The sequence below is a fragment of the Panthera onca genome, chromosome D4 (assembly GCF_046562875.1).
Source record: "Panthera onca isolate mPanOnc1 chromosome D4, mPanOnc1 haplotype 2, whole genome shotgun sequence".
NCBI lineage: Eukaryota > Metazoa > Chordata > Mammalia > Carnivora > Felidae > Panthera > Panthera onca.
In genome coordinates, this window is record NC_138351.1 from 86,207,428 (window position 1) to 86,225,147 (window position 17,720).

General features: G+C 47.8%; 1 protein-coding gene across 12 annotated transcripts in view; it reads left to right on the forward strand.

The window, feature by feature from the left end:
* Positions 1-17,720, forward strand: part of RALGPS1 (Ral GEF with PH domain and SH3 binding motif 1) — a 311,034-nt gene that overhangs the window by 26,709 nt on the left and 266,605 nt on the right. For 4 of the 12 annotated variants that reach the window (XM_078436474.1, XM_081790943.1, XM_081790944.1 and 1 more), the window contains exon 1: positions 14,424-14,661. The exons of 1 other annotated variant lie outside the window; for it this stretch is intronic. The gene's annotated coding sequence lies outside the window, so the exon portion shown is untranslated. Of the gene's footprint in view, positions 1-14,422; positions 14,662-14,706; positions 14,729-15,080; positions 15,170-15,216; positions 15,375-17,720 lie in introns of those variants that run through there. 7 more of the 12 variants (XM_081790945.1, XM_081790946.1, XM_081790947.1 and 4 more) reach the window with 6 other exon arrangements.

Sequence of the window (17,720 nt, forward strand, 5' to 3'; positions counted from 1 at the left end):
TGATCATTTTCCTAATGTGAAAACCATCTCTCTCTCACCACTTTTATTAGTAGGGCTAACATTTTTTTCCGTTATAAATGGTTGAGCAATTTGAATGACTTAACACAGTGTCATTATCTTGCAATATAAACTGGTAACCTCACAAGTCCACACTTCATCGCCATATGAAGTAAATGAAGCTAGCTAAGCGGATGCTGTATCAACTAGTAACTTGCCATTAAGGATTATTTTATAGCATGAATTTAAGACTATTTATTCAAATGATATTTTACTCTTGTATTCATTTTGTTTTAGATTTGTGACATGAATATTTCAGTGCTGCTTAATTTTGTTCTGAATTCTCGTTTCTTGCTTGTAAATGGCTTTTTTATGGTATAAAGTCAATGGAAATTGCTGTTTGTAAATAAAAATGCTGCTAGAGCAAATGTGCTGTGGCCTCCCTCTGCATTTGCCCCTCCGGCCTCCGAGAGTCCCGCTGGCTCTGCCGACGTCTGCCGTGGCATAATTTCTGTAACCGCTGCTTTTGAGAGGTTGGGATTTCACAAGAAGCTCTTGTGCCACCGCGGTGCTGCGAAGAGGAGAAAGAAGTAGGTGTATTTCTATATCCCTCTCTCCCGTGTGGTGAAGACTGATTGTCGGGGGCCGCTGTGTGCGCCCGGTCTCCCCTAGAACGAATCGCTGGTGACTCCTGTGCCCACGTGCCTGCGGAAGCACCCCTTCGGCTCCCCGGGATGTGCCGTGTTCGCTCCCGCCGCAGAGCGTGGAGCCGTACGCGTGGTTTCCGCTGCCTCCAGTCGTCTTCTCCCTGCCAGCCAGTTAACTCGTCCTCAGATTGCAGCTCAGGCCTCCTTCCGTCAGGGAACCCTTCCTACGGTCAGGCCCCTTCCCACTTCCTCCTGCCCTTCAGAGTATGTATTTCTCGTGCGCGCGCGTGTCCATCGTTTATTTACATTCTAGTTAGTTAGCATATAGTATAATACTGGTTCTAGGAGTGATTCATCACTTACATCATCAGCGCGTATTTTAACTGATAATTATATACTGATGTGTTCACTTAATGTCTCTCCCTCTGGCCTATGATGTCAGCTTCATGACAGCGGGGATCCAGGACCTGGCACTGCAGCAATAAGGGTTGAACGAGTGAGCAAATAAGTGCCTGTGTTCTGGGAGGTTCTAGCAGGGAGGGCAGCACGGTTGGGAAACAGGCAGGGATTAAACTTGGCTCCTAGTCTGCTGGAGCTGACTCGTTCCTTGCTCCTCGCTGTAAAACAGGGCCTCCCCTCTCAACAGGGCTCCTGTTCAGCGAAGTGGGCAATGAGATGGAGGGCAACGAGATGGACCCCGGTGTGAGAGCTCTGCGTAGGGACTAGGGACTAGCTTCACGTGCCAGCTGGGGGGGGGGGGGGGGGACTCCCGAGGCAATCGAGGGCTCAATGGGGAAAGTGCATCGACTTCAGGTCTGACTTCTAGCCATGCCTGTGCCTGACCATGACGGTAAGCAGGTGCCTCACCCTCTTTCGTCCCGGTTTATCCATAAGATGGAGCTGGACTCTCGTGGCTCAGATAATTTGTGAGGCAATGGCTTCCGATAGATTTGCTTTCTCTTTAAGGCTGGAAAGGCAGCCCAAGTCCAGAGTCTGGGGCCAGCCTCTCTGACAGGGCTAGAGGAATATCCCGAGGGGATGTGGTTCTTGAAATGGGAGCACCATTTGAAGCAGATCCACTGAGTTGGAGCAGGGGTGTGTAGACTGTGTTGAGCTGCTTTGCTGACAAAGGCCACCGCCAGCAGCTGGCTCTTTTCATTTGTCCTGAAGGCACGATCCTTTGGTTTCTTCCTATTGTAATTCATACAACTGGCTGAACCCTTCTGGCTTCATTATAAAGTTTATGATGTCCTTTATAATGTCAAAGGACAACCAACAATCCCTAATTGCTTGGCTGATTTTCATCCCTGTTTCCTGGGCCATTTCCTTGAAAGCCCCTCATGCCTCAATGACTTTTATGTTTAACGTCCTGTGATGTTTTCCTTTTGTTTTTCACAACAGACCTAACTTGCATACCTTTTGTCAGCAAATACAGCTCAAAACTTTTCAGAACACAAATAGCAGAAAGAGGCCACCTGGAAGGAAACGTGCAGAACACATCAACTTGGGGTCATGCCCTGGAACCCTCACCGGGAGCCCTCACTGGGGGATTGCTGTCCACTGCTTGGCGGAAGGTGTATCGTGAAGCCTGCTGACCTAGCTGTCGGTGGTCGAGAACGTACTATCACTCTAGAGGGGGTGGGAGGAGAATCGTCTACATTAATGGTGGATTATAATGCACTCACCTACACGGCCGACTTGGGCAGAGCTGCATCCCGTTCCTGTCCCATCTGAGACAACAAATAGGTCCCCTGCCCTTCATCTTCAAAAGAGGTTGCTTGCTAGGGCTTTCTTTTGTTCCTGCATCTGACCTAATGGAGCTTGGACCTAATCAGTCTGACGGAGCCTCTAGGGGACAGTGACATTCCCATCTGTCCTGGCTGGCTAGGTGTTGCTGGCGGTTGTGGTGCCTCCGCTCCATCCCCCCACCCCCATGACTATGTCACAAGCCCACCTCAAGCTTTGCTGCCAGGGCAGTGAGGTCCTGGCACTCGGAACATTTCTTCATCCCTTTTGGCCTTGGTCTTGGCACTCTGATCAGCCCTTGGGCACTTCTTTGTGTCCCAACACAAGATTTGCCCTGTTCTTCCCTGCACTCCTCTGGGCCCCAGTAGTGGCTGTGTATGGCCCAAGCCTCCAAGCTAGAATGGATCCTGCCAATTGGCTCATACCACCTTCAGGTGCCGTGTGTGTGTGTGTGTGTGTGTGTGTGTGTGTGTGTGTGTGTGTGTTTCTTTGAAATGTGCAAATCAGAGGGGAACTCATTTTTTGAATTCCGCCTCCTTCCCCGAACTGCTCAACTTGGCAGGGAACGACCCTTACACTCTCATAAGTGGGAAGGCTCCGCCCAGACTGCTTGCTCCCCATCTCCCAATACCGGAAGTCCTACAGTAGTAGTCGTCCATCTAAGTAATCTCCAGTTGCTACTTGCTTGTGGAAATTGGCTACCTCTCCGGAGACTCTGCATCTTTGATAGCTTTCCATGATAACGTCCTTATCCTGAGCATAAAGTTTGCCTCCTTGGAGTTGGACCCTTGGCCCTCCTTCCACTCCCCAGGACCACACATGCTTGAAATATTCAGTGAGAACATTACGGTCTCCCAGCCATCTCTGGGCTTCTCTAGGCTAAATATGTCATGGGCTATGTTCTCTATGATGTGGAGAATGAAGGCAAAAGAAATTTAGAAAGAAATTGAACTACAGCCTCTTGACCTGTACTTGGGAGGGCAGAGTGACCTTGCTCAAGGAGCTTAGCCACCTCAAATGTTAATACTTTGCTTAAGGCAAAAGGCAGCCTTAACTTGGCATTAGCCTGATCTTCAGGATCCTGTAAGTCTATTTTAACATATGAAAATCCCTTTGGAAACTTCCTTTATCTCTACACACCCCCCCCCCACCCCCGCCAAGATATATGTTAGCAATCATCCTCCAAACATAGGGCCCACTGATACACATCTGAAGGGTCTCATGGGTAAGGTTTTACTAGACAGTAGTAAATGACCTTACCCTAACAACAGCTAGCCCCTCAAGGTCCTGGAAACATTGCTTCCAAATTCCTTAGGGACTTACGCTAGCCTAACCCCTTCCCCAACTTAGACGTATATAATCAGTCGCTTCTTACAACCCCAGTGCAGCTCTTTCTGCTCATGGGTCCTGTCCCTGTGCTTTAATAAAACCACCCTTCTTCCACCGAAGGTGTCTCAAAAATTCTTTCTTGACCGTTCACTCCCGAACCCTAACGTTTCATATCATCTGAAGTCTAGGCCAAGGGAACATTCTTCCCTTTTCTGCCTGCCCACCTCCCTCCACTTCAGAGCTTTCACAAATATTATCATGAGACGTGTTTCTTACAGAATTTTGTTGGAACTGAGGTGGTGGAATCCACAACTTGGAAGAACACTTCTTTGGCAAACACGTTACTTTCGTGTGACTTCTTCTAACTAGCCTGTCTCTGCCAGGCATTCTATTCATTGCACATCCGGATCCCTGGAGCTGTTTTCAGCGGATTTTGTTGTTATTTTTTTACCCCCTCCGAAGCTTCACTCTTTCCACTTCTCCAAATACTAATGTGAGCGTCAAAAGCCACCTTCAGTTTGGGAAATCTGGGCTCTGAGAATGGATTCTTGCATCTGGATTTCCTGAGGCTTCCTGGAACATTCCCTTGGAGAGCTTTTCTCCCAGTGGCCCCCGATTCTCTCTTGTCCTGCTCTCCAGGGTGCTCTGGCTTTCTTGACCTCACGGGCCGCTGGCACTGACTCCATTGAGCAAAGGGATGCCCGCCTTGCGTGTATTGTAGAGGGAAGGCAGTGGGGGCGTTTGCTGGTTTCATCTCACTTCCTCTTTGCCTTTTTCAACACAACTGCCTCCCCATGCTCCGGCCTTGCTCACCCCTACTTGCCTGCCAGCCCCTGGCCAAGCTGGTGGTGAGATGGGAATGACATCTGGAGTTCGATCACTAAACTACTAGTCCGTCCTTTTCTTCCGCTGCTTGGTCCCCCTTTCCCCAGGGTGGCCTGTAGGAACCTCCTGCCACCAGGCTCTGGTTGAAAGGCCCCACTTTCGGGATGAGCAGCTGCAGACCCTGTGAGTACTGGCGACTTCTTCCACCTGAAGGTCAACCCAGCACCTCTCTGCCTACAATGTTACTTGTGGAAATATTCCCCTTTATAAAGTGTCAGGTGCTATCTGGGTATGATGGTCTAAGCTCAGATGGAAAGAATTGGGCTCTGTGTGGGTAACTGAGGCTTGTAGCCTCATTGATTCCCCCTAAAGAGCCAATGACATGGCCTGGTAACCCTGAGTGCTCTCTGAGGATAGAGGACCCAGAGACAGGGTATTCTACACCTGGGATTTGTCCTGGGCACTAAGACAGCCATTCTGGCAGGTTCTGAATGGCAAACTTCAGATGGTCTGACCGTGATCCCAGGACACCACTCCCTCCTGCTGTCTCCTGAAGGAATTACATTATTATGAGCCTTTGCCAGCCCTGGTGCACCGTGGAAAAGCATTGCAGTGCTACTAGTCTGGAGCACCTGGGTGGCTCAGTCGGTTGAGCAACTGACTTTGGCTCAGGTCATGATCTCATGGTTTGCGCCCGATGTCAGGCTCTGCACTGACAATGCTAGGCCTGCTTCAGATTCTCTGTCTCCCTCTCTCTCTGCCCCTCCCCCTGCTTGAGAGAGAGAGGGAGACACAGAATCTGCACCAGGTGCCAGTCTCCAAGCTGTCAGCACAGAGCCTGATGTGGGGCTCAAACCCATGAACCATGAGATCATGACCTGAGCTGAAGTCAGATGGCTTAACCAACTGAGCCACCCAGGCGCCCCTACACTAAAAAAAGATGAAACAAAAGAAGGGCTACTAGTCCTCCACTGGGTATAAATTCCATTTCCTTGGCTGGAACCAGTGGACATCCTGCAAGTGGAGACCTCAGGCTTAGGGCTAATATTGCCTGACACTCATTTTGAGATCCCTTAAGAATCTATATCCTGCTGAAGGGAGGAGAGACCAACAGAGACCCAATCTGAGGGAGGAGGCCCAGCTAAGTGAAGAAGAGGCCAGACCAGAAACAAAATTCAGGAGAATGAAATAGTTAATAGTAGAAAAATGAAACCATGAAGGAACTAGTCTTTTTAAAAAGGAGGTGATGACTTATTTGCTTTTGCACTGGGGAAGATCTTTTTAAGGATAAGAAATGGAAACAATAGATTTGACTATACATGATGTAAAACATGTTTACTGAAAGCAACAAGAACACCACCAAAACTGCTACAAGTTTAGAAGTAAACCTTGGCAATATATTGAGCAAGAATTTATTTTTTAAAGTTTATTTACTTTAAGAGAGGGAGAGAGAGCACACAGGCATGGGAGGGGCAGCGAGAGAGAGAGGGAGAGAGAATCCTAAGCAGAGTCTGCATTGTCAGCATAGCCCTACGTGGGATTCAGTCTCATGAACCATGAGATAATGACCCAAGCCTAAATCAAGAGTTGGATGCTCAGCTGACTGAGCCACCCAGGCTCCCCTATAGAGCAAGAACTTTTAAAATTAATTTAGGGGTGCCTGGGTGGTTCAGTCTGTTGAACATCCAACTTCAACTCAGGTCATGATCTCAAAGTTCATGCGTTTGAGCACCGCATCGGGCTCTGTGGTGATAGCTTGGAACCTGGAGCCTGCTTTGGATTCTGTGTCTCCCTCTATCCTTGCCCCTCCATCGTTCACATTCTGTGTGTGTCTCTCTCTCAAAAACAAACATTAAAATTTATTGAAAAAGGACAAAGAGTCCAATTTTATTTTATATTTTAATTTTAAAGTTTTACTCATTTATTTTGAGAGAGACAGACAGCACGAGTGGGGAAGGGACAGAGAAGGGGAGAGAGAGAGAGAATCCCAAGCAGGCTCTGCGCTGTGAGCACAGAGCCCAGTGAGGGGCTTGAACTCACAAACCATGAGATCATGACCTGACCTGACATCAAGGCTTGGACACTCAACTGACTGAGCCACCCAGGAGCCCTGAAGAGTCCAATTTTAGAAAGGGAAATGACCTAAAGAAACAGTCCACAGAAGAATATATACTCAAGGCTAGTAAGTTCATAGTAAAGATGTTTTACCTCTGTAGAAAGCAATCAAAACAATAATGAGGGACCATTTTCCTACTTATTCAGGGGTAATACCCAGCATTGATTGGGGGTGGGGGTGGGAAATGAGAAGACATACCCTGATGTTGGAAATATAAGTCCATGTAGCATCTCTGGAAGGTAGATTGGTACCATGTTTCAAAATTTTTAAATATGCATTCCCTTTGATACAGCAATACCACTTTTAAGAATTTAACTTAATAAGACAATATAATAAGTAATGATCTAACAAGATGTATAAATTTACTCATTCTAGTGCTGGTTATAATATTGAAAAATTGGAAGCCACTTTAATGTTCATTGGTAAATCTGGTACATTCCTACAATGCTATGGTAGGGAATCATTTAAAATGGTGATATAAATGTGTAAATAAACCTTTATGTCATGGAGACATGTCCATGACATATTGTTGAGTGTGGAAAAACAACTTACAGAGGACATAGGTTGTGTGAGACTATTTAGGTTAAATTGTATGCATGTACATACAACATATGATAGATGTCACATTGTATAATAATTTATACATAATGGCCTCTATGACACCTATGCACATCTGTATTTATTGAATGCAATCATGTATTTCATGAGATGAAACATAGTAAATGCTTTGTAAATCCTAGTAAATAGGAGATGAGGGTGGATAGGGTGACTGGAGACAGATGTTGAGGTATATTTTATTTCTTATTAAGAAATTCAGATTTTCCCCTGTGTCCATGGGGAGGCAGTAGAACTCAATTCAATGAATATTTATGGAGTGTCTACTATAGAAAATGCCAACGTTGAGGGCGCCTGGGTGGCTCAGTCGGTTAAGCGGCCGACTTCAGCTCAGGTCATGATCTCACTGTCCGTGAGTTCAAGCCCCGCATCGGGCTCTGTGCTGACGGCTCAGAGCCTGGAGCCTGTTTCAGATTCTGTGTCTCCCTCTCTCTCTGACCCTCCCCCGTTCATGCTCTGTCTCTCTCTGTCTCAAAAATAAATAAACGTTAAAAAAAAAAAAATTAAAAAAAAAAAAAAAGAAAATGCCAACGTTGAAATGGCTTTTTCATAAAGAATATCACTGCAGAGAGTGAGGCTTGTATCAGGGGAAGGTCAACCAGTTGGCTCTCAGGATAGATTGCCCTGGTGACTTCACCGGGTCTGGAGCCAGCCCTCAGCCTTGACCAACTAAAAACCTGACTTTGGAACACAGGGAAAGTGGGGCTGAATCTACTGACTTATGGTTGCTAAATGTAAAAACTAAAGTATAGAATTAGAATGCTGCCATATTGGGGTGCCCGGGTGGCTCAGCTGATGAAGCATCTAACTCTTGATTTTGCTCAGGTCATGATCTCACAGTTTGTGATTTCAAGCCCTGCATCAGGCTCTGCGCTGATAAAGCAGAGCCTGCTTAGGATTCTCTCTCTCCCTCTCTCTCTGCCCTTCCCCATGTATAAGTCGATGTGTACAGTGCAAATGCATGTTTTACAAGGATCAACTGTATTGTTGATTAGTTGAACATTGAACATTAGTTCAAGGATCAACTGTATTGTTGATTAGTGAACATTGAACTCATGACCAACAGCACTATAACTCATGCCTGAAATGTTTATTTAACACATGCACTTTCTCATTCAGTCCCATCACAGCCTTCTTGTGCTTAGGAACACTATCCAGCACTTCAGCATTATGCCCAGGGATAATTTTAAACAGTTAAATCACCAAAAGACGCACAAAAATGAAAAACAGGGTGCTAGATAGGCTTCAGGAAGGACACTTGTGTACCGTGGGAGCATTGAACATGAAGGTAGAAAGTCTGCTTGCTTTGACCTCTGTTGGGAACGTGCACATCAGGTGACTAAAATTTTGTATGTGTCTGTGAGTGATCTCGAAAGTGCTGTATTTATTTTGGGATTACAAATAAATTTTAGCAAGAGGCTAATTTCCAAATACAGAAACCATTTAATAGGGTAACTCTATGTCCATGTCACCATGCCCCCTTCTACCATCCACTGGGGCAATTCAGATATTTCTATGTCACTGAGAATTGGCCATTGTTTTCCTCAGGCTTCTAAGAGCCACTCCAGTAGCTGGGGTCCTTGCTAGGATGTTAAAGAAAGTGTCCTAAGAACATGTTCCTGAGTTGATGAATTCTTGCCTGTCTAGACTTGCATTCCAGCTTCCTTGATCAAGCACCCACAAAATCCAACCTGAGGGGAACTCCCCTGTCTTTCAGCACATGATGGCTAATTCTTGCATTCTTTAAGTATATAGTCTATTTTTCCCCTTATCAGGTCTGGTGCATTCCTGAGCCATATTATGCTGGGATTTAACCCTAACTGCCCAGCCTGGCAGCCTGGAGAGGAGGTGGGGGCACCTGTCGTCTGTGGGGAAGGGCTTCTGTAGCACCTGATAGCACAGTGGTGGCTCTTGCTCTCACTAAGGAAAGGTGTTCTAGCTTGGCAAGCTCAGAAGGCCCTGGGATGCACGTTGCAGAGTCAATATCCTCAGGGACATACATCCAGATATCCCTGTCCCACCTTTTAGGATCCTAGGTTTTCCCTACCGGGGGGCCCTGACCTTCGTCCAACACTCACCTTGGCTGTGGGAACCAAGAACTACAAACATCTCTGGAGCTCTAGACTCTAACAATTAGATCTTCAGCCTGCCATTAAAGTGTCTGTTTTCCACTACCATATGTGATGAGGGTCTCTTTGTAAGCTGCTTCCAGAGTTCCTCAGCTCTTCTTAGCCATTAACTGCTCCTTAATAGCACTCAGTCTCTCATTATCCTTCTGTAATACAGCTTAGGTGTAACCAACTAACTTCCTGTCTTTGTAGACATTGTTCTCCCCATATATTTTATTTTAAAAACCACTTTATTTGTTTGTTTATTTATTTATTTTAAGTAGGCTCCATGCGTAGTGCGGAGCCCAATGCAGGGCTTGAACTCATGACCCTGAGATCATGACCTGAGCCAAGATCAAGAGTTGGACACAACCGATGGAGTCACCCAGGCACCCCTAAAAAAACTTTTTTATTTTTTTAAAATCTTTATTTGAAAAAATTTTTAATGTTTATTTTTGAGAAAGAGAGCACAAGTGGGGGTAAGGGCAGAGAAGGAGGCACAGAACCTGAAGTAGGCTCCAGGCTCCGAGCTGTCAGTACAGTGCCTGATGCAGGGCTTGAACTCACAAACCGTGAGATCATGATCTGAGCCAAAATCGGACTCTTAATGAATATGGGGCTTGAACTTATGACCCCTAGATCAAGAGTTGCATGCTTTACCGACTAAGTCAGGTAGGCACCATATATTTTACATGCTGGCATCACAGCACCTACCACAGTAATCTCCTCCACAGAGATATCTTCCCAGGTCACCAACAATGAAATCTTCAGCATTTGAGCCATCATCTCGTTCCAAGGACCATCTGTGTTTCCTCAGGAGGGCATCCTCTGCCTGCTAGGCAGTGGGTAAGCCCATCCTAAATCTGCATCTTACCACCTGTCTTCCCTGACCACTCCTGGTACTTCTTGTGCCAGTCCGGATTCATTGGGAAGCAGATGCCATACAGGATCCAGCATGCAGTGATTTTAGTAAGGAGCTCAGGAAGGCTGAGAGAGCCATGAGACTGTGATGCAAACCTGACCCAAGGGAAGGAGAAAGGGAAGGAAGTGTGTGGAAGCATCCTGTACTACCATGCAATCTAAAGGAGGTTCAGCAAGGCTGCTGAGGAGTCCTTGAGCCAAAGATGACCATCAGAGGACTATCATTGTCACCCAGGGGCAGGCATGCATTAGAATCCCTGCAATGGTCCGTCATTGGGTGCAGCCCATACATAGTGTTGCCTTAGTGCAAATGCTTTGTTGGGTTTCATAACGCAGCAGCTGGGCCCTTCATTACATAAGCTCCTGATAGTCAGAGGTCTGCATTCTCGTGGCCACTAGAGGATTAAACCACTTTTCCTCAGGAGAACCCTACAAGGTAGGTACTCTAAATATTATTACCTTCTCATACATGAGAAAACTTGTCTAAGGCCACATAGCTGTGAAGTGGCAAAGCAGTCATTATTTTCTAGAACTGACCAAAATGAAAACTTTATTCTCAACTCCCGTTCTTCCAGTCTCCCTCTACTGCCCATGTTGATGGCTGCTTCCCCTTGGGGGCATCTCACCATTGCCACTGCTATCTGTACCCCAAGGATGGTGCTCTTTTCCAGATCCTATCCTCTGCCTCCTGATACCCCCAAAGACATAAGCCCCCAGCATCTGGAGGAGTTCTGCATTCCAGAATCCTTCTTGTACTGGGGCACACTGATGGCTTCTGCACAGAAGCTGCCTCTTGGGCACCGGGACAGGGTGGGCTGAGCCGCTGTATTAGTTATACATTCCTGCATAGCAATTTTATCACAAATGGAACAGCTTAAAACAACACTCATTTATTATCTCAGAGTTTCTGTGGGTCAGGAATCAGGCTCAGCTTAGCTGGACCCCTTGCATCAGGGTCTCACAAGGCTGTAATCAAGGTGTTGGCCAGGCTGCACTCTCATCTGAGGCTTGATAAGGGAAGGGTGTGCTTTCGAGCTCATGTGATTATCAGTATCATTCAGTTCCTTGCAGGTTGCTGGACTGAGGGTCCCAGTTTCTTGCTGGCTGCTGGGTGGAGGTTGCCCTCAGTTCCTTGCTACGTGGTTTTCTCCATAGAGCAACTTACAACAGTTTGTGTCTTCAAGGGCAGCAGGAGAGAGTCTCTTAGCAAGATGGGTTATAATCTTATGCAACATAATAACATCCATCCTAAAACCTTTGCCTTCTTCTGGTCAGAAGCAAGTCAGTCCTGCCTACACTCAGGGAAGGGGATCACATAGGCCAAGGGCATCAGGAGGTGCAGGTTGTGGGGGCCACCCTAGAGTCTATTTATCACAGCTTCCCTGTTGATCAGCATTTTTAATGAAAGCAGCTCCTTGGACTGTTTCAAAGCTTGGCTCTCCATGAAGTACAAGTCTACCCAGAGAGGCAGCTGGCCTGGGAGATTGCCCCTTGGTGACTTCTCCAACCCTCCTTTCCTCCTGTGGTTCAAAAGTTCCTTCCCTTCATTGAGTGACTCAAACACATGAAATGCTGCAAGCACTCCACCAGTGCATCACACATGAGACAGTAGGCAATGCAGACGCCAGTGAATGCAGCTGAGATCCTCTCCATATCCTGTTACACGGTGTTTGAGCATGGGCGTGACATGACTGATCTGACGTTACGACAACTTTTTAAAACAGCTTTATTGAGATGCGATCCATACACTATATAATTAAAAATGTACAATGCAACGGCTTGTGGCATATTCACAGAGTTGTGCAACCATCCCCACAATCAGTTTTAGAACATTTTCATCATCTTAAAGGGAAACTCCACATGCCTTAGCCAGTACCCCCCAACTCTTCCATCCCTCCAGCCCTAGACAACCACTAATCTACTCTGTCTCTATAGATTTGCCTGTGCTGGACATTTCATATAAATGGAATCATATGTGATCTGCCTTCTTTCACTTGCCATGTTGTCAAGGTTCATCCATGTTGTGGCATGAATCAGTACTTTGTTTCTCTTTATAGCCCTTTGTATGGATATGCCACATCTTATTTACCCATTCATCAGTTGATGCACATTGGGGTATTTCCACTTCTTGGACATTATGAATAATATTGTTATGAACATCTATGTACAAGTTTTTGTATGGATGTATGTTTTCATTTGGGTATGTGTCTAAGCATGGAATTGCTGGGTCATACGGTAACTCCAAGGTTAGCCTTTTAAGGTGCTGCCAGACTGTTTTCCAAAGTAGCTGCACCACTTTACATGCCTACCAGCAGTGTACAAGGGTTCCAATTTCTCCATCTCCTCACCAACTTTCGTAATTGTCCATTGTATGTGTTATAGCTAGCCTAATGAGTGTGAGGTGGTATCTCATGGTGGTTTTGATTTGCATTTCTCCGATGGCTGATGATATTGAACATCTTTTCATGTACTCATTAGCCATTTGTATACCTTATTTGGAGAACTATCTCTTGAGATCCTTTCTCATTTCAAAATTGGGTTTACGGGGCATGTGCGTGGCTCAGTTGGTTGGGCATCCGGCTTCGGCTCAGGTCATGATCTCACGGCTTGTTGAGTTCCAGCCCCACATCGGGCTCTGTGCTGACAGCTCAGGGCCCGGAGCCTGCTTCTGATTCTGTGTCTCCCTCTCTCCCTACCCCTCCCTGCTTGCATGGTCTCTCTCTCTCAAAAATAATAGACATAAAAAGAAATTAATAGATGCCATTTGGCAAGCATATATTGCAAGCACTGTCCCAAACTCTTTCCATGTTTGCCCTACACCACACAGGTAGCAATAACAATAGCTAATGTTTACTGAGCTCCTGTTAGGTACTAGGCTCTCTTACACATATCATCTCATTTAATCCTCCCAACAGTCTTTCTGAACAGGCTGCTGTTTTCAGCATACTCATTTTTCAACAAAGAAACTGAGCTACAGTGACGATAAGTAACTTGCTTACCTGCACACAGCTTGCTGAGTTTGGACTCAGGCAATCTGTCTCTCCAGCTTTTGTACTCAACCACAACCCTGTGCATTTCTGAATCCAGGGGCTTTGAGCAGAACTATTGCATTACATTGTCTTTTGCTCTCCTTAAGTAAAATAAGGTATTTTCTTTGATGATGATGATTTTCTTAATGCAAAATGGCTGAAACTTCCCTCTGAGGTCCCTGAAAACTTAGAACTGGTTTAATTTCTACTGACTTTCTTTCTGTTTGATCATTTCTTTTTTTCCTCTGTAAGTTTTGGGAAACACAAGAACCAAATCTTTCCATACTCGGACGTAACTTCTAAATGAATTTGAAAATTGTCAAAATGACGTTCTACATGTCTTTGTGCCCGAGAATCAATGGGAGTAAGGGAGGATGTCGGGGCTCCTTACTGTGGTTCTGGACTTCCAGGGGGTCACAGACCTGACTTCGACTGTGTTTGCAACTTGTTACCTCTGCGACTGTAATCAAATGACTTGACCTCCCTGCCTACCTCTTCGTGTCTGGCACAGAGTAAAGGATGTGGGAGCAGGGAGACAAGGGGCAGGCTCATTTCCCCGCTTTGCAATTGTGTGGTCTTGGGCAAGTCCCTTCACCTCTTGGGGCCTAATTTTCCCAGCTGTAAAGTAAATGCGTTGGACCCCCCGCTCTCTGAGGTTTCCTCCGGCTCTGGCGTTCTGTGTTCTCTGCCTACCTCTGAGTTGAATAGAATGAGCATTGAGGTGATGTCTCTCACAAAACCATTTTTTTTTGTTGTTGTTGTTCAAAACGATAAATCCTAGGTAGGGACTTCAAGGGGAGATTGGAGGAGGCCTGGAAGGATGTACGGGGAATAAGATGCACTGCTATTTCTAGGAAGAAAATGGGCGTGGCAGGGCGCTGAGAGGGGTGTGCAGACCGCGGAAAGCATCCTTACAGGCTGAGAGGGCGTCCTCAGGCTGGAACTGAGGCCGAGGCCAGCGAGGACCGAAGCTGCAGCGGCTGCGCACTGGCGCTCCTAGCCGGCCGATTTGCGTGTCCCCGCCTCTGCCTCGAACTGGTTGGGTGGGCTGGTCGGGCGCCGCGCGCCGATTGGTTGGACGGCCCGCCGCTCAGGCCCAGGAGCGGACGGTTCCTACTGCGGCTGGGCACCGGCTCCGCTCCCGCGTCGGCCCGCGCTCCAGCTGCGCCCGGCCCGGCCCCGGCCTGGCTCGGCCCGGCCCCGGCCTGCGAGCGAAGGCGCCGCTGCCGCCTGGGCCGCTCCCAGGGCCATGAGGAGGCGGCGGCAGCCACTGCGGCCCGCGTCAAGGTGACCGGCCGGGACTGCAGCGGCGGCGGCGAGAGCGGGCGGTGAGAGGAGCGGCCCGCGGGGCGGGGCGGGGCGGGGCCCTGAGGGCCGGGCCGCAGGGAGCTGCAGGTGCGGGGGGCGGGACCCAGAGGGGCCGCTGGGCCGGGGAGGGGCCTCGGGGAGGGAGGCGGGGCCGGGGGGCAGGGGTGGTGTTGGGAGGGTTCAGGGGCGCGGGGGGCCTTAGGCGCGCTCGTCCTGCGAGGGGTTGGTGTGAAGGGCAGTGGGTGTGGGGGTGGAGGTGGGGACAGGCCGCAGGTGTTGGGGGCGGGGCTGGTGGAGGCAGTTGGGCGGGGAAGAGGGGGCTGCAGGTGTGGGGGCGGGGCAAGGTGGGACCACAGATTAGGCAGTGGGAGGGGGCTGCGAGGTGAGGTCTGAGCTGCTGGAGAGCCCGGGCCTGAAAAAAACCACAGGTGCAAAGGGCGGGGCCAGGGAGACCTGCAGGGGCGGGGGGCGGGGCACCGAGCGGTTGCAGGTCCGGAAGCGGTGCCTCAGGTGACGAGCTGGCAGAGGGTGAGTGGTCTCCGGAGCAGGGAATGCAGCTCTCTCCGTTGTAGTGGGGTTTGGGTGGGCGCGCGAGCTTTGGGCTTTCTGAATATTCTGGAGGCTTCGAGGGTTGCCGCTGGGCCAGAGGGGTTGGCCGGGCCTGCCTGTGCTTCTCTTGAGGCCGACTTGGATCTTAGCTCGCCCCGTTTATTAGGCTATGACACGCTGTGCGGTAAGTGGGGCGCGTCGTTTTTCACGATCTCAGGGGCTTTCCCTGTACTGTTGCAGGGGGGCCTGCCTCGATTGGGGCCGGCGGTTGGCATTCATTCGATGATCAGAAATGTGTTTGAGAAATGTTGCTTGCTGGAAGAGTAGTTAGTGTGAAGCTTGAAGGGTCCTGGTACCAGATGCTGCTGCAGATCTTCCCAATGGCAGTCTCCAAAAGACTGACATGGCAGCCTGGTGAGGGGGGAGAACAGGAATGAGGGTTCAGAAGCGTTTGCCTCTGTGTAACCCCCGGAGAGTCTTTCACCTCTCTGAGCTTTGTGTCTTCCTCTGCAAAACGAGCATCCGTAGCAGCGCGCAACCTGCCTTGTGTGCCTCCCAGGGGACTTGTGAGGCTAGGATGGAAAAATGCTTATTGAGCAAATTATGGGCTAAAGTTATGAGTCTCCTTCGTCTTCGCCGATAGGGAGGTTGGATTCACGGACTAGGGGTTTAAAGAGAAAGGTATTTCTAATAGACCATTTTCTTGTTTGAGTTTGGGATGAGGTTTATCGCAGAGAGTGCCCAAAAGACTCAGTCCTGTCTTGGATCAAGGCCACTGAGGGAGCTGTGGCAGGGAGCGATGGCAGGTGGAAACCGAGGAACATTTAATTGTTTGCTGACCTTTAGACCCCAACCCCAGCGAGGACTCTGAGCTGGGTCATGAGGCTTAGGCTTGAGCCTTATGGAATTCTTCCTTCCCATCCAAGTAGGAACTCTGATTTTACCACGTTCCAGAAGGAAGACACTAAAAAGAAAGGAATGTGAGAATTTCATTAGCTTCCTACAGGGGCAGAGAGAAGAAATCAAGATGAGAGGGCTCCCTCCTATCCAGAAGATAGCAGGGAACCCATGTGTGTGACTTTTTGGTGCACAGTACCTCTACTCACTAGCAGTTTGAACACACTGTCATTTCTCCTACCTGCATTGCAGGAGAAAGAGGCTTCTCCTGCACTGGCCTGCATTTTTCTTTACTTTAAGAGGTATGGAACTTTTGGAGGCCAACCACTGTGGCGCTGGCCTATTTCGCTACCTCTCAGCTGGGTGGTGGTGGCCCAGTGGCATCATGGGAATGGCGTCTCAGGGATGGGTCCTTACTGGGGCCTGGGCTTGTGTGGCGGGCACCCAGAGGGCCTAGCAGTTTGCATGTGTGAGTTTTCCCTTTCTGTCCTGGCAGAAACTGTGTAAATGGTTCTCAGAGATTGCTGCCCTCTGGATAACCATCATGCTCTGTGGGTTAAAAGGAAAGCCCAAACTTGGTGGCACACAAAAGTTAGAACATGCATTGCATAATGAGGGGATCGTCTCTTTGCTTGTTATTATTGGAGTGACAATACCCAGGGTTGAGAGAAACTTCATCAATAGAAAATATTGAACCCAAAGCTCTTTGCGATATGGCCCCAGTCTACCTTTTTAAATTGATTTTCCTCTTCAGTATGGAGGGTGAAAGCTCTGGCTTGGAAGTCAGGTGGGTCAGGTTGGAAGTCTTATACAACAGTTTCTCAACTTCTCAGAGCTTTGTTTGCCTTATTTGTGAAACAAGGATAATCGTGTCCACATTGAGAGGTTGTTATGAAGAATAAATGAGACAAGGTATGTGAAAGCACCTGATATATTAGGCATTCAATGTTAGGGTCCATTTCTCCCTTCCCTGCCTACTCATCTTTCAACACAACAGAATAGCATGAGGCATGTAAAGAGAGCAGGACTGGTAATTCTGAGGCCTTCACTTCTTGTATAACCTTGAACAAATCTCTTTGCCAGACCTCCATTTTCTAGGCTGAGTGAGGATGGTGTGAGACTGAGAACATCAAGCGTTGTGCTTGCTCTGGCATTCTCATCAGCATGCTGTCATATTTTCCTGAAAGGCAGGGGGGAAGAAACTAATGACCTGCTGTTTAAAAAAAAAAAAAAAATCTGTCTGACACTTTGCCTAGTGCGTAGTAGGTGCTTATTAAATACTTGTTGAAGGAACAGATGAAGGGATTTAAGAAGAAGGTGTGGCACGTTGTCCCTGCTGCTTATATGTATGTTGTATCTCTGTCTTCAAAATGCTATTGATTTATTTGCAAAAACCTATTGCAACATTAGTGAAATTGGTGAACCTCAGCATGAAAGACCAAAGCTGTTTCACAGTTCTGTTTTACCATAAATGAAGTCCACCCAGCTTTTGTTCATAAGCATACATACTTCTTCGCAGTTGCAGTTATATGTACGCGAGCATTTGGAAGAAGCCTGGCAAAAAGTGTTTTTTTTAAATGGTGTTTTTAATCTTATTTTTTTAAGAAGTAGAAAAAAAATATCACACATGGCT